The sequence below is a fragment of the Zeugodacus cucurbitae genome, chromosome 2 (assembly GCF_028554725.1).
Source record: "Zeugodacus cucurbitae isolate PBARC_wt_2022May chromosome 2, idZeuCucr1.2, whole genome shotgun sequence".
Classification (NCBI taxonomy): Eukaryota; Metazoa; Arthropoda; class Insecta; order Diptera; family Tephritidae; genus Zeugodacus; species Zeugodacus cucurbitae.
In genome coordinates, this window is record NC_071667.1 from 78659306 (window position 1) to 78675368 (window position 16063).

The 16063-nt window shown below is 35.0% G+C and overlaps 1 long non-coding RNA gene across 1 annotated transcript; it reads right to left on the reverse strand.

Moving 5' to 3' along the window:
- Positions 1–817: 817 nt before the first annotated feature.
- Positions 818–3283, reverse strand: LOC128919812 (uncharacterized). The gene is made up of 3 exons (XR_008469951.1): positions 3077–3283; positions 2310–2571; positions 818–2246 (listed from the first exon to the last, which is right to left on the reverse strand). It is a non-coding gene; the product is annotated as an uncharacterized LOC128919812 (long non-coding RNA).
- Between the last annotated feature and the right edge of the window lie 12780 nt (positions 3284–16063).

The window sequence follows — 16063 nt, forward strand, 5'->3', positions numbered from 1 at the left end:
GACACACTGATGACACGTGTGGAATATGGGCGAAATCGGTTCACAACTACGTCTACTTCCCATATAACTTAATTTTGAATTCTTCTAATTCGTTCACTTTATAATACATATATACATTATGAACCAATGAAGATAGAGAAATAAAACTTTACACAAATACTGTATTTGAGCTGTGACATCACTTGTGGAAAAATTGTTAAAATCGGACCATGACTTTTCAACGCCCCTGATATCGAACATGAAAAACTCAGTGCCTAAGGGTAATTTTTCACCGAAAATATACTTAGGTAAATCCCTCAGATATTTTAATGTAATTCATTCCCTCTGAATTATTTTCTTATAACAGTTTCTCTCTGTACCTGAAATGGTAAAAATCGGGTCATAACTTCCCCCATATCCCATATACCTAATTATAAGTAATATTAAATTAAGTGAACGTATAGTCTTCGATACATTGTATCTTGGTGGTGAAAAGGAGTGAAATCGGTTTAGGAATTACCTCAGTCCCCCTATACTATTTATGATGTTTTTCATTATTCTATTAAACTTTATGCCGAATCTATGGGTCGAACTGTGTTATATTTATAAAATTACATCATTAAATTACGAGAGTATAAAATGTTCGGTTGCACCCGAACTTAGCCTTTCCTTACTTGTTTGAAAAATTTTTATTCATGTCGTTGAAACACTTATCAAACTCAATTTTTGGGATAGTCTTTTAAATATATATTTACTCTAGGAGCTTGAAAATATGAGATATTGCAAATATCTACATGCGACATAAATTACATGCCTCTTCCTTTCAGTCGACCTCAGAGAACCTATTAGTTGGGATATCTATTCGATGGGTTTCAAGTTCTAATCAATGTCGCAAAAACTAATTATCATATTTTTAACAGCGATTCTTTGGTCGTTAATTGAATAAAGATTCTTATATAAAGATGGTAAGATAAATATGTGGTCTCCATAATTCTTAGGTATTAACAGATCAAACAGAGCCTTAATAGACAATTAGATTTCCTCAAGCACTAAGTATACAAAATTCCTCTGATTCGCATCAACCTCCTTCAAACAAACCTATGATCAATATTTAAATCAAATTGTATTTCCCTCTTGCGGGATCGAGGACTTAAAACCAAAATCATATTATATCTTATAGAACATAATAATTGAAGAAAAATAACTGAATTTCTCACAAAACTCTACAGTATTTATGGTAGAATATCCTCGATAAGACAAAGAGAAAATGCGAACAGTGCTCTCTACTCGTTCATGCCTGTCATTAAATAACAATATTTTGGAAACTTTATCGCTGTTCATTTTCACTTTGTTGCAATTCGAAACGCCTTTTCACTGTCGGAGTGGTTTTCTTTTGTGACAAATCTCAATGGAAAACAATAGTTTTACTGGACAATTCTACTATATGTAAGTATGTGTGTGTCGTGCAAATAATGCATGCATTGTCAAACGAAATTGACTTTTGAGACAGTCTTTCGCCAAATGCAATGTTACCGTTACCCCGATTACCAGGAGTTAAACAAGTATTGTGTATTGATTACACAAGGCGGTTGGTCGGTCACATAGTTCGGGTCATTAACAACACCAATGCTGACCTCCAACGAACATTTGATTCCTTTGACGCCAGCGGTTGGCATTGTTTTTGTGGCATTTATTGCACAAAATTTTTGAATTAGAAATATTTTTCATAAAGAAGAAAACTCGTTTAACATTTGTGTGCAGAATTTTTTGACGAAACAAAGCATTGGCATTTCAATTGTTTGGAAAATTTTGGGAAAACCGCCGGGAAAAAAGCACTCTATACAAATTCGAAAACTTGATTTTTCTCAGCAAGCAACAACAGCCAGCGAGTATAGAACAATGCAATTATTTCTTTGGAAATTATGAAATTCTGAAATCATTAACAATACAAAAGCGTCTGTTAATGAAAAGCCACGACTTTTGAGGGCAATTCATACTGCAACTTCCTAACTTAGCGGTATTGCGTGCGTTAGACTAAGATGGGTTGGGCTGTGCGCTTGAACACATGCAATAATGATACCTGGAACATACCTGGTAAATATACTATATTATTTGTTCGTGTGTGTTTTTGTGCGTGCAAGCGATCTGTATCATCCCCTGCGCCACTCAACGCCACATCAAACAAAGGTGTGTTCTAAGTTCCTGCTGCGCATGCGTAAGCAGATACGGGTAAACACCGAATGATCACTGTCCGTATACGAGTATTTCTGTAATTGAATTATAGTATTTACCTACAATTTCGACTTACATTTGTTTAACGCTTTTTTTACCCGGAAAACTCGCCGAATATCACAAATATGTTTAGGTTGCTTTGTGTTGTGCGGCGATCACTCTTGAATGAATGAAAACAAAAGGCAGCAGGAACTGGTTTGGAAAAGTTCTCAATTCTCCAATGCAACCACATTACATCAACGCTCATATCATATCGAATATCATATTTTCATGTTGCGAGCAGCATTAAGTTTTCTGATGCAAAGGGTCGAGTGTGATCACACACATAAGTACATGCGATGCTGTCCATTACTAAAAAGACTGTTATAAAAAAATATAAAAAAATGAGGAAAATATTTTTTTTTGAGCTCGTGTTTAACTATAATTGTCGATGAAAAATCGCTGAGGTAAATTCACAGTTGTGGTTGCGTGCACTTCAATCAAAATTACGCTAAAGCCAGGTATGCCAAGCTTGAAGGGGGCTCATGAGCTGAAATTCATAATTCCAGTGGACGCGCTAGTATACGTGATGTAAGCATAAGCAAAGGGAAAATTAGTGGCAAATGTTGAAATTATTTTTGATTGACGACGGCAAGGCGGCATTTAACTAATACATACACATTTACAACCACATGTGTAGAAGTGTGTATGCATGTATGTGTGCGCAGTTGGTGGCTTATGGATACTCGTGCTTCTCTCTGGTGTAAACATAGCTAGCATACTAATTGAATCGAAAATTAATTTGATTTCAATATTGAGCTCATAGAATTTTTACTTTTTTTCTTAATTCTCATTCGAGCTTGTAATATTCCACATTAATACTTACATTTTATTGCCAGCATTTACACGAGCTTTTACAATTATAGAATGCATTATTTCGTCGCTGGCGGCAGTTCAAACGAAAAACGAAAACACAGAAATTATGTTTTTCTTGCGCCGCTAAGAATTTTAAATTTTGTCTGTAAAATTGAGATTTCTGTGCTATCAAACAATTACTCCCTAGCAGTGTATTTTTTTAAATTTAAATTTTTATATTAAAATAATTGAAGTGTGTCAATTGCTAAGGTGTGAAATGTGTGTTTCTGAACTTTATATTACTAGGAGTTTGAAAAAATTATATAAAATAAATACATTCCATTAATAAATTGCACACATATTTAATATAGGCTTCAATTTAGACTGATATTTCCATTTTAAGAATATCAATGAGTTTCAGGTATGTACATAAAGTAAGTCTGATAATAACTCCGACATAGCCGGTCCCAAGCCCGTGTTGTAAAAGGAGGAGGGTAGGACGAGGCAACCCGAATGGCTTCTAGTAAGCGTCTCGGGAAGTAGGAGGATGAAGCGAACAATGCCCTCTGAAAAGCCTCGTCCACCTTTAGCATAAGGTAAAAATGCAACCCAAAAAGATGAGCGAAGGTAATAACAAAAGGATTATTACTCCAGGTGGAACCCACGCAAGTGTCAATCCACCCACGGATTCGCGCAAACAGCGGTTACTGGCTGCCGGAACAAGCTTTCAGGGCAGTGGGACATTATCTCTGCGAATGCCCGGCCTTCTGTCGTTTAAGAAGAGATACCTTCCAAGGCTCCCATTACCCTAATCTGAGAGAAATTGGGCAGCAGGGATGGAATAAACTCAGAAACTTCGTTATATCGAGTTGTTCAGGTGACTCTTACCAGGGTACCTTCGGGGAGCACAATGGGCCTAATAACGGCCTAAGTGCGGCGGCTTGCGGTCAGGCTCTCTTTGCCTCCCTTTTCAACCAACCAAGTCTGATAATTTTCGAGCTTCAATTCTTTCAACTTTTCGATACGAACATGCCTTACAAAGAAAAAATAATAAAATGCCCCTTAATATTGGTATTATTCACTCTCATAACCTTCTATTACTGTTTTCATAGTAGTAATTCTATTAAAAAATTAAAGCAAACTTTTTTTATTGTATAACCAAATCCGTTTTCTGTATCTACAAATCTCAAACTAACTCTTATATTTCGCACATATTTCACTGAAACAACAATGGGAGTGGAAAAGAGTTCGGCTTAATTGATCGTCTTACATTAAAAGGAAAGTCCAGCTCACACGATTTACATCAAATTAATCGTCACTCCGTATTTAATGTGAGGTATAAACAACCAAATCAATTCTTTGAAGCTCATCATCTGGTATATCTTACCTAATCTATCTATCTAGCTAGATGTTTAACTAATATCTACCTTCTTTTCAAGGTACATGTCTTGATATTATTCGGCAAATCGAGGGTCCTACAAATTAAATATAGGAGATACTTTTTTAGAGAAGGTGTTCCTGTTAGAAATATACACGGAGCTTAGAATTTGCCTGCGAAGTGATGATTTAAACTAAGATTAAGCAAATTAACTGGTGGTACTCTAATACTTCACTGTCTCTGTCCTCCCACGACTGTCACGTCTAAGTTCCCAAAATGGATTGCAGATGTCATTGGAATTGAGAGCGTTAATCACCTAGCCAACTTTGACAGTTGACTGGATTGGGTAGGTTTTGACGTTTAGCTATTGGAAAGACTGGAATGGCCGCCAGATTGATATGGTACCAATAAATATTACTATAGATACATTTGTTATCACTAAAAAGAATAAAAAATAATATATACGGAATCTTGATATTTAGAAGTATTTCAAGAAAGTTTTATGATCTCCATCACAGTGAAATTAAATTTCCATGGAAATTATAAATTTCCAATTGGGACGTATTAATTTAGTAAAGAAGTTTACCACTGAAATTCCGAAACCTGTTTTTTTAATATGTCATGGTATTGCTATCAGAGATTTAAATAGGTACCCTTTCGATTCAACATTCAAGATATAATAATTTTTAATAAGAATTAAATGTCAATTTTGTTATAAAAAATGTGAACGTCTTCATTTTTATAAAAATCTCGAAATTTATTTCCTCTAAACATCACTGAAATATTTATTAAAATTTAAACGTCCACTGCGAACCCAAACATTTATACTATTATATACAATTTTCTTAATTAATTTACATTCAATTCTCTATGCTTGTATATATACGAGTAGATACTAACTTATACCCATTAATATCGAATTCCTAAGCTGTGACTAATTTCTAAATTGTCAATGCAATCTAGAAAACATAAAAATATACTATGGGGGATGGCTTGCCGCTACAAATATTGAAAGCTATTTTAGGTAAATGACTGTTCCACAAAGTTCATTAAACGGTCGGCTACTGCGCCTTTGAGGCGAATACGAAAATGATAAAATCTACATAACTAGGAGTACCTACTACTATAAAATACACTGATTTCCATTTGCATATGTATGTTCGTAAATAACTGTTGGTTAGTTACACGTTGTTGCTTTGAGAGAGGATCGCTGCGTTCACATACAAACATACACACTCACACTCTTGACCAGTCTCGAAGTTGATTGAATGCACCAATGTTGCGCTTCTGACATACACAACAGTCAAATGTCAAAACATTACTTTTATTGCGGTATGTTTTCTCGTGTTGAGAATAAGTGGTCAAACTAGAACTGCAGATCTCTGCTATCAATTGTCGATCAAATCTTGTTCGAGTATAATTTAAGGGTTTATTGCATGAAAAGTACACACACACACACACACACGCAGCTACACTTAAGGAATGAGAATCCTATTACTTTTTATGACTTTTTTCCACAAAAAAACCGAGCAATACAATAGACTCCAGCTTGACTGCTTTCTTTTTGATTTCTACGTAAGAGTACAAGGCATCTGGCGAAATGTTCATACTACACCCTAAGCGCTGCTGTGCTTTCTTGAAAAGCATATGTAGTGTAGTTGTTTGTGTAGTTCAGTTATTAGAAAAGTTACATCTGTGACCTGATTAGTTGTTTGACATCGACCATCTGACCAAACCATATGTGGCAGCACTCCCTTCTTACGCACAAACTTAGTTCCATAGCGTCTATGGGAATCCATATAAAATATGGTCTCGCTATAATATATGTAATATTATATGAAATTCTCAAGTACCAACTATGTATTGTAGCAAAGTTCAGCGTAATTTTATAGAAATTCTGTTTGCATTTGCTGTAGTCGAAGTGTCGCATTACCGCCACATTTGCGTGCATCGAGCGCGCTTGGCAACAGCCGCTCCTTCGGTGGACATGCCGCCGGCTGTTGGCGCTCAAGCAGCCACAAGTCAATTGTGTAGCTTCAGCCAAGCCAAACAGGCGTTAGTCATTGGCAACGGTGGCCCAAGTCAAGCATATGTTTATTTTCATCTAGTCGGTTTCGATTTACTTTCCAAAATTGCTATCTCTTTTTACTTTTCGTCACTTTTTTCGCTTTATTATTTTCCTTTTGTGCCAATATGGGTATTATATTTCGGCTTACGTGGCGTGCAGCCAACGGTCAGCGACTCACCGCCACTTTGCGAAAATTGAAATACAATAGCAGATACGTATTTAAGTATAGGGTGGTCCATATAGTAATATGTTGATGGTGAACAAATTTCTTCAACTTTTTAAAGGGAATTAGGTGAGATGTTAGTGGTCATCACAGTTTGTTTAAGAATGGCTTTAGAGCGGTGGCTTGCATCAACTGTTTTTGGATTTATTATTTATATATTTTTTTTAATTAACCCGAATTAACCCACCCGTACCATATGATAGCGCAAAATGTATCCCTATATTTTCAAAAATAACTTGAAAATTACACTACCAAACTACAAACTACGCTGGTTTTTGCATTTTCAAAGTTATATAATGAATATAATGAATCGAAAACGGACTTCATTTTCGTGCTCAACCGGTCAAAATATGTACATATGTATGTAGGTATATTTCATTTCAGAAAAATTTTAAAAGAAAAAAGTTCTGGGCAGTACCGTGTTAAGCTACATATTCCATGCGATCTTGCAAGAATGAGAAAAACTCTCTATCGATTCTAAAACTACATTCCTATATTTCCTATACTTTGATTTCAATCTTGAATGAATTTAAATCAACATATCTCCGTGGTGTGTTCAAAAAATAACGGGAATTCTTCGGGGTTGAATAGTCCACTATGTGCATGTTTTTATGAGCTTGGTAAATTTCGTTTCTTAAAAGCTTACACTTCGTTGCTTGTACGTGCATTCTTGGACAAAAAGAAAACTGTAATGCTGGTCCAGACTTTATATTCGCCAGACATAAACCGGCGTGATTTTTCCAATTTCCAAAAATAAAGAGAACCTTAAGAGGCCTTCGTTTAACAAACATACGAGAAATCGCTGAAAGAGCCAAGACTATCCCAAAAATCATGTTTGAGAAGTATTTCGACCATTGGAAGTGCTGGCATATTTGTGTAATATAGAATTTGCACTATTTTGAAGTCGACAATATAAATGTAGACGAATGTATAATTTTTTTTTTTCAAAAATACAAAAATTTTCGTTAGTTTTTGAACACACCTCGTACTTTACTTTTTAAGGTAAATAATATAATTTCAACTCCATCAAGTTTTTATTTTCTAATGCGATGATATCAATTTTAAATGAATTTGGATCAACAAATGTACAATTTTGGATATCCCACGAGAGATCCCAGACACTAGTTCTTCCACTTTCATAAATAATTTGTATCTTTGGAAGCTTTGTTGGTCTCTGCTGCTTAAACCAAAAATGCTTATGCACCACCCTGTACTGACATAGACAAAAATGCGTGGTATGTTTGACGCTTAATCGATTTCAGCTGGTTAAATACGTATAGCGAATGTTAAGTGTGTGTGTAACCAATATTTACTGCATTTTTGTATTGTTTGTATACAAACTGACCGCCGCCGTCAACACACGGGTCACTCATGTGTCGGCTTCACTTTCATTTCCACCTTTCGCTCAAAACGATAATTATTTTGATTTATTTCTGCACTTTTAAGGCAAAAAAACGAGACAAGAGAGTAACATGAGAGACAGTCAGCTATAGATATATGTATATGTATGAGTGTGTATGTGCCTCATTGCACTTATATGTATGTTATGTGTGTGTAATTCGCCATCAACCAATTTTCAGCTGGTGCAATATGAACCTTACGTCGCGTAGAACAGCTGAAAGTCAATTAGTTAGTTTTTTTTTATTTCTAGAGTTTTTAAACATTTCATTTATGCTCTTTTTAATGTGATTTCCAAACGTTAGCGGCTGTGTCGGTGGCGCACCTTTTCCCAGCACACTACAACAAAACGTCCCTTCCACTGTTATTGTTGTTGTTGGTTGCTGGCTGTTTTCAGCTGTTTTGTTTTAGTTTTTAGTACGGCGGCTGACATCATTGCGCGATCCGCCACAGTTGACTTTATTACCACAGTGCGCCGCCTGCCTAAATAAACACGAAGATGCAGCACATACATACAAATGCATATGTATATGTATGTAAATATGCATGCATGCCACGCTATGCAATATGACTTTATATGGCGTTGCACTGCTTCATTTTCCACACAGTCTCTCCCTGGCATATGGTGATCAGATCACGCCTTTTTTTTTGACTTTGTTCATTTTCCGTTCGTATGTAAATAAATTAATTGAAATGCATGCAACCGCATATGTGTGTGTGTGTGTGTTTGTTTATTGTATGCAAACACTTATCGTTTAATGTGGCATCCGCCGTTTGTTTTCCTAACAGTTTCCTACAGCATTTCCCGTGCGCTAAATGCATATCTATATACATATGTATGTATGCATATGCATATATTAAGTGCTATATGTGCTTATAGTATGTGCAAACAGTTATGCATATACACACTTATTTACTTCGAGCACCCACTCAACTGCATATATACGTACATATATATATGTAAATGGAGAAACAACTAATCTGCTGACATACATATTTATATCTTCAACTACACCCATATGCCTATATAAAGGCATATAAGCACATGCAACTACTTCTTGTAAACACTCATCTGGATACATATGTATGTATGTATGTATGTATGTATAAGAGCGCTTACACAAAACACCCCATCAAAGTCGCCTATCTGCTATCTATGCACAAAAAGCCGAATTGCGCGCAATAGACGCGCGCCCTTTCCCAGTAGTATCCCCCAAGTACTTTTCATATCGCTGTCTGTTGGCGTCTTTTTGTGCTATTTCTTCCTCCTATGGGGCGGTAAAATGATAAATCAGTATCTTCATGTGTGTTCAACAAATGCATTTAGTAGGCGAAACGTTTAAATCTTATTTTGTAGTTCTAGCTTGTTGTGCTTGTTGTTTTCTCGGCTTGTCGTTATTTCTAATTTTAGGTTTCCAGTTAATTTCTAGCCCCATTTACATACTTGTGTAATATTTTCAAGAAGATCTTTGTTTCATGTTAATTCGAGGTGACTTTGGAGGGGACTTACTTTGTTAGGCAAAGACTAGGTAGTGTCTCTAAATAGGAAATAGTTAATTTTAGCTCAAATGGTTAAGGGAGTAAGTAATAGCTACAATGTAATAGAGTTTGGTTAATACTATGTGTGCTTCAATAAATATATACATTTTTTCAGCAACCTAAATTGAAAATTGAAAAATCGGCGTATTCTTTTTAGATAGATGTTTGCTAAGCTCGAAAAAATACAAAGAATTCTGAAGGCAACACACAACATTTCGTCGAATCAGAGAGTTCAAAAAACTGCTCTGAAAATATGGCCGACTGAAAATGTATGCTATATCTACTTTAACTTTGGTTGGATTACTTTCAAAGTTTAGTCTATGGACTATTACTTTCAAAGTTTAGTCTATGGACTATAGTTGTGGGGCATCTAACTCTTATCAAAATTAACTAGACAAACCCAATTGTATTATTTCGATCATAATTAAATTATTTCGATTTCTTTTTAATTTTGAAAAATAGTAATTGTTTAAAAAAATATCGATAATTTTTTGGAAATTGATAAACATATTTACTTCGTTGAAATTATATACTTTATTAAATTTAACGTAACAATTTTTTATAAAATTCTTTATTTTTAAGGTCACTAACCAATTATTCTGGAATGTAATCGAATTTTTTATTTATGGCTTATTAAACATGTATTTGAATGAAAAATATTGACATTTTGCTACAAAATCTCACTTTATTAAAAATGCTTTAGCGGCGACTGTGATTCTAAAACTCGTGCTATCTGGAACAAAATAAAATTTATTTTTTAAACTTTTCAAACATTATTCGCAAAAATTGTACAATTTACAAAGAATCTAAATTTTAGTCCGAAGAAGTGTGCAGTAAATGGCTCAAAAGTTGAATAAGAACTAAAAATATATATATATATTAAATATGTATATTCTAGATATTGTTACAATACTGTGAAGATACAATTGAGTATCTAGTCCAGTGAACACAGAACCATTGCCAAGCCAATTTTATATTCTGGAGAGGTAGCTCTTTTTCACAATTCTACCGATTGAATAATATTTTTAAGACCCTAAAGTGGTATAACCCTTCATTAATAAATTAAATTGTTCGATTCTTTTTTGAGACTCTTCAAATTTCTGTGGGGTATTCGACTGGCCATATTCATCAACTCTAACCACAAACTGTAGTCCAGTCAATTGAAATCTAGACTTCCATACGATCAATCATCTACAGCTATGAAACTAGGAATATAGCTTTTAAGCCATTTCTAAGTGGTTTTTGTCTTGTGTGCTGGAAGATCCATCGAAAAGAGTATTGCTTAACGCCTTCTAAAACAACTTGCCGTTACATTTTTGCAATAGTTTTAATATTATTGACTCGAAAAAATTAGTTGCATTAAAAAATGAATAAATATCCTTCGTTCAATATCTAAATAATGGTATTTCAAAAATGTGCGCTTCATAAATTTTAGCGAAATCCTTTACAGTGTCTAAAAAAATTTTGTTTTGAAATACACGCGTTTATAGTTTTAAATTGACACTGATGTAACCTGATGGGCGGAACTTCCAAAGGGTCTATCATCACTTGAGGATTAACTCGGAGTGATTTGAGCTGTACGAGTCATACGACGACATTGACATGTGCAGCGAATAAAAAGACAGCGGCTACATTGGCTAGGTCATGTTGTCCGCATGGACGAAAACACTCCAGCTCTGAAAGTGTTCGATGCAGCACCCACTGGAGCAAGCCGCGGAAGAGGACGACCTCCGCTTCGTTGAAAATATCAAGTGGAATGTGACTGCTGCTGCTGTCTTGGAATTTACAGTTGGCGCCAAACTACAAAACGGAGAAATGAATGGCGCGCTCTGGTGTATTCGGCAATAACCTGCTAAACGGTTTCTACGTCCATTACATACATACATTTGATATTTTTGGTGAATATTTGAATATTTATTTAATCAGACAAAAATAATTTGAACCAAACCATTGATTAATGCTTAGTTATTTTTACACAGTTATGGTTCCAAAAATATTTTTTTTTAAACCCCTAACTTTTCAAAATCTTTATTATTTTATACATATGTATGTACATACATACTACAAAAATCTATTGCGTATAACACTAATCAAAAGTGAAGTCAAGAGAGGCGGATATGAAATATAAAATTCGAAAACAAAATTTGCTCTTTGTACCCGCCCATCGCTAGGCAATCTTAAGCCGCTGAAATAGAAAAGCATTTCATAAAATTGTTGTCAGCTGTTTCATAAAACTCCCCCTGCACTTTATTAGGCATTGTACATACTACATATAATATTTACTTACTATACATACGTATGAAGTATTCTATGTGTATGGATAAAAATTTGTCATTATCGAAGTGAAATTGAAAAGTTTCAAAACAAACAAATATTATCACTATCAACAATGTAAGCAGAAGTTATATGTTCCTTTTCATTACAAACGTAATTTTAAATGTTAATAAAATATTATTACAAACTCAAATACCACCAACCACACAGCTGGTCAATGTCATAAATCATATGTTTGTGCATCATACATATGATATACACACGTCATATATATGTACGTAAGTGCAAGGAAGCATGCAGGAATATCATATATTAACAGTATTTATCTACTCTGCACATATTTGTACAATAAAAATTAAATAGCTTTATTTTGTATGATGGTTTTTGATCAATTAGCTAACCATATGGCACCACGATAAAGATTAACAGTACACACATACATACATACATAGCTACATATATTTCTGTAACTGCATGCTTACAGACCATTGAATGCTTTCCCCTCGCGCCTACAGTGCATCGCCAGTCAGCGAAGGTAGCGCCGGCAAACTGTTACCAAGCCACGGCAAAAGCCAATGGCATTGATGTACTACGTCGTCAGCAGCGTGAATCATTAGTGAAAATATTTCAATTAAAACGAAAGGCTTCCGAAATGTAAATAAATAAAATAATTACAACACATAAACACGCCGCGTACAAAACGTGAGGTCTGATAAGAGAGGCACAACAACAACACCACCAACAACACTACAGCTACAATGAAAGCGATAAATGTTTATAAACAGAAGCGCTCACGCGTAGATAGCAACATGCCATATGGGCAAATAAACAGAACAACAGCCCAGCCTTTTGTATACAATACAGTTCATTGAATTTTTATTGAATTTGTTGTTGTTGTTGTTTTTACTCATTCTTTATAATTTTGTATCTTTATAGAAATGTGTTTGTGTGTGTATGTTTGACAACCTGAAAGCGATCTAATTTGCAGTGGATGCGTTAATTTGAACATTTAACGATATTGCACGCGAACGCAGAAGAATCATTAGTCCACAAATAAGAGAAAGACTGCGCTTCAATGAAGATAAATAGTTGAACTCACATCTAAACACACACACACAAACACTTTATTGTACCAGGCTGCGCTAGAACCGGCGTTTTGTTTACGCTCACACCAGCTGTTTAGCTTGCGCTTTACGTTGGCTTTGTTGTTGTTGGTATGCATAGGAAAATCGACACCTTGTTGAAGGTCGCTGCGCATATCGCATTTGTCATCGAAATCAATTTACTTTACTTTTTATGGTTATTTATGATAAATTAATGAGTAGATACCGTTTGTTTACCCATGTGTGGCAATATGCTTCGGGTCCATGCTTTCGGTTAGTAGAGCGGTAGTGTTTACATACCAAGTATTTCAAACCAATATTTTCTTCTTTTTTACACTAAATCAAATGAAACATTGATATTATTAAAGCATTCATTCATTTGACTAAATATTATCGGAAGTTTCAGGTTAGGTCAGGTAAGGTTATAGAACACATCCCTGAAAGCCATAAAAGTTCCCACTTGGACAACTATAGTTCCCAGTCCTTTGTGTTACAATGGATGTCAAGAGTCGACCTTCAACGACCAACTCATCTAATTCGTGAGTTTGTCTTACGGAGATGTTCCAGCTGCAGTCTAACTAAAGCTGAACAGTAAAGAAGAAAGTGTTACGATGTCTCAATCTCATCTTCTACCATACAGCCTTGCGCCGACCGATCAAGACTGAGTACTGTTATTACAATCATTACACTCCACGAACTGGATTGCTGTTTTAGCATTACAAGTGCTACAACAGATTCTAATGTAATCGTTGATAATCATGGATTTGAAGTAGACACACTGGAACAACAGTTCCATAACTCGAACTTCTATAACTTGAAGTTCTACATAACTCGAACACTTGAATTGGCAATAGGTGTAAACTTTCATACAAATTACCTCCCGTCTCTCTAACTCACAGTTTTTTTTGTGAATTAAGCCCATCGTATTTTTAAAAATCCTATAATTAGGTATATGGGAGCTAGGAGATGTTATGACCCGATTTTAATAATTTTTTGACAAATTCACTATTAGAAGAAAACAATTTCCTCTGAATTACATAAAATATTCTGAGAGATTTACCCATATTTTCGGTTAAAAGTTACCGTTAGGCGCTGAGTTCAACATCCGGATTTTAAATCTACTCGTCACCCTGATCACTTTGGTATATATGATTCTATATCTAACTCTTTTAGTTTTAGGTGTTACAAACAACCGTTGAGTATATATAATAGTGGATCAGTATCGGACTTGTGATCTTGACAATGCTTTATGCTTCATAAAACATTCCTAAAAAAATTTTGAGAAATTCTGTGAATTTGACAGTTCTTGGCCGGATAAAAATCCGACTCCGTTCCAGTTATGTAGAACTGACTGTCGTGGGAACGGTAATTTGTCTCAAATTAGATCAAATTAGAGATGCAAATTTGACATGACTCTTTCTATACCACATTTGACGAATAATATTCGAATAAAATGAGTATTAATTGGAAATAATTCCCAAAAGCGCCACTTCACATTCAAACAATTAGTTCTCATTCTAGATCCCCTTTTCATGTACCATATACCGCCTTTGTATTATAATATTTATTTATATGCGCATAATATTATTGTATATTTGTGTATTGTGATTTGACAAGTCACACTTTTCCACCATTTAACGCATGAACAATAGAATTTCACTTTCAGCGAAGCAACGGAATAAAGGCTTTTATTGTGGGTTTCGACTGCAAATGACGCGCTTGATGTCAACGCTGGTACGCTTCGTAATGACATTCAATCGTCCGTCAAATGTGCGGCGGGTGTCAAATTCCCCTTGGCACACGTACTCACTTACGTACGTACAATACGTAATTACCGGCTAAATGGAAATGCAGGCGGTTAAACATATACATATACATAAGAACATATGAAATGCAATATCCACGAAATTCACATCGAAATCACCAAAAGCGAAAAGATCGACGATTACCGATCAACAATCAACAGTATGGGATCTCGGTTACGACGCCTGTAATGGACGCCTGCAACGAGCGCGTATTTTTTACGCTTCGCGCTCGTAAAAATTTGTTTGCAGCTTCAGCCATCCATTGCAGTCAATTGAACGTGGAAATCGCCTTAATGGGTGATGATTACTCAATGTCCCGCGCACTTAAATGCACACATATGTACTTACCTATGTACATAAGTACTTATATGCACACAATACATAATGCAACTGACACAAGAATGCTTTATGGGTATGGGGGTTCTGAGTATGCCACCGATGATATATGTATATGTGTAAGTGCAGTCGATAGTTTTCCTAAATGCTTGCAATTGACGCATTCATCGTTCGAATGCATTTTTGATGAGCGCATATGGGCGCATTGACAGACACTCCAGCCAGACGGCGCACCACCACTTCGACAATGGAAAACCATAAAGTGCACTTACTTACATACTTACATACTTGATTACTTGCCCATCTTAAAAGCGTATATGGGGGCATAAATAGTTTTGGGAATAATATCAGCATAATGAACATTTCAATCAAATAAATCGTTATTTTGATGTGAGAGATTGAAAATTGTAAATGGAAAAATTAGTGTCTATTCAAGAATCAATCAATAATTGAGTAGCACATAGTTGGCTTCATTAAGCCGGCGGTGGATCATACTAGGAGTCTCGTTTTCTTGATATAACGTTGTGCAAATTTTTCACATAAATGGTAAGATGGATCGGTATAAATATTTGAATATACTAAAAAAATTTAATGGAACCATTTTAGCCATTATTTGATTTCATATCTATATACTGGATATTTCTGCAGTAAAGGTATTAAGGAAAATGTTCGGCAAGAAATAAGTTTGATAGTTGTGCTATTTATATGTCCCATCTGTTTCGTGGGATATTGGGGATATTGATGTTTTCATCTATTTTTATTCTAAATAGAATATCTACTGTTTTTGTTTTTTCATAATATGAAAGAGAATTCATTTGCAGAATAAAACTAATACCTCTTCAAAACCATACTTGATAAACTTAATAAATAAATAATTATTGAAGACCAAAAGTA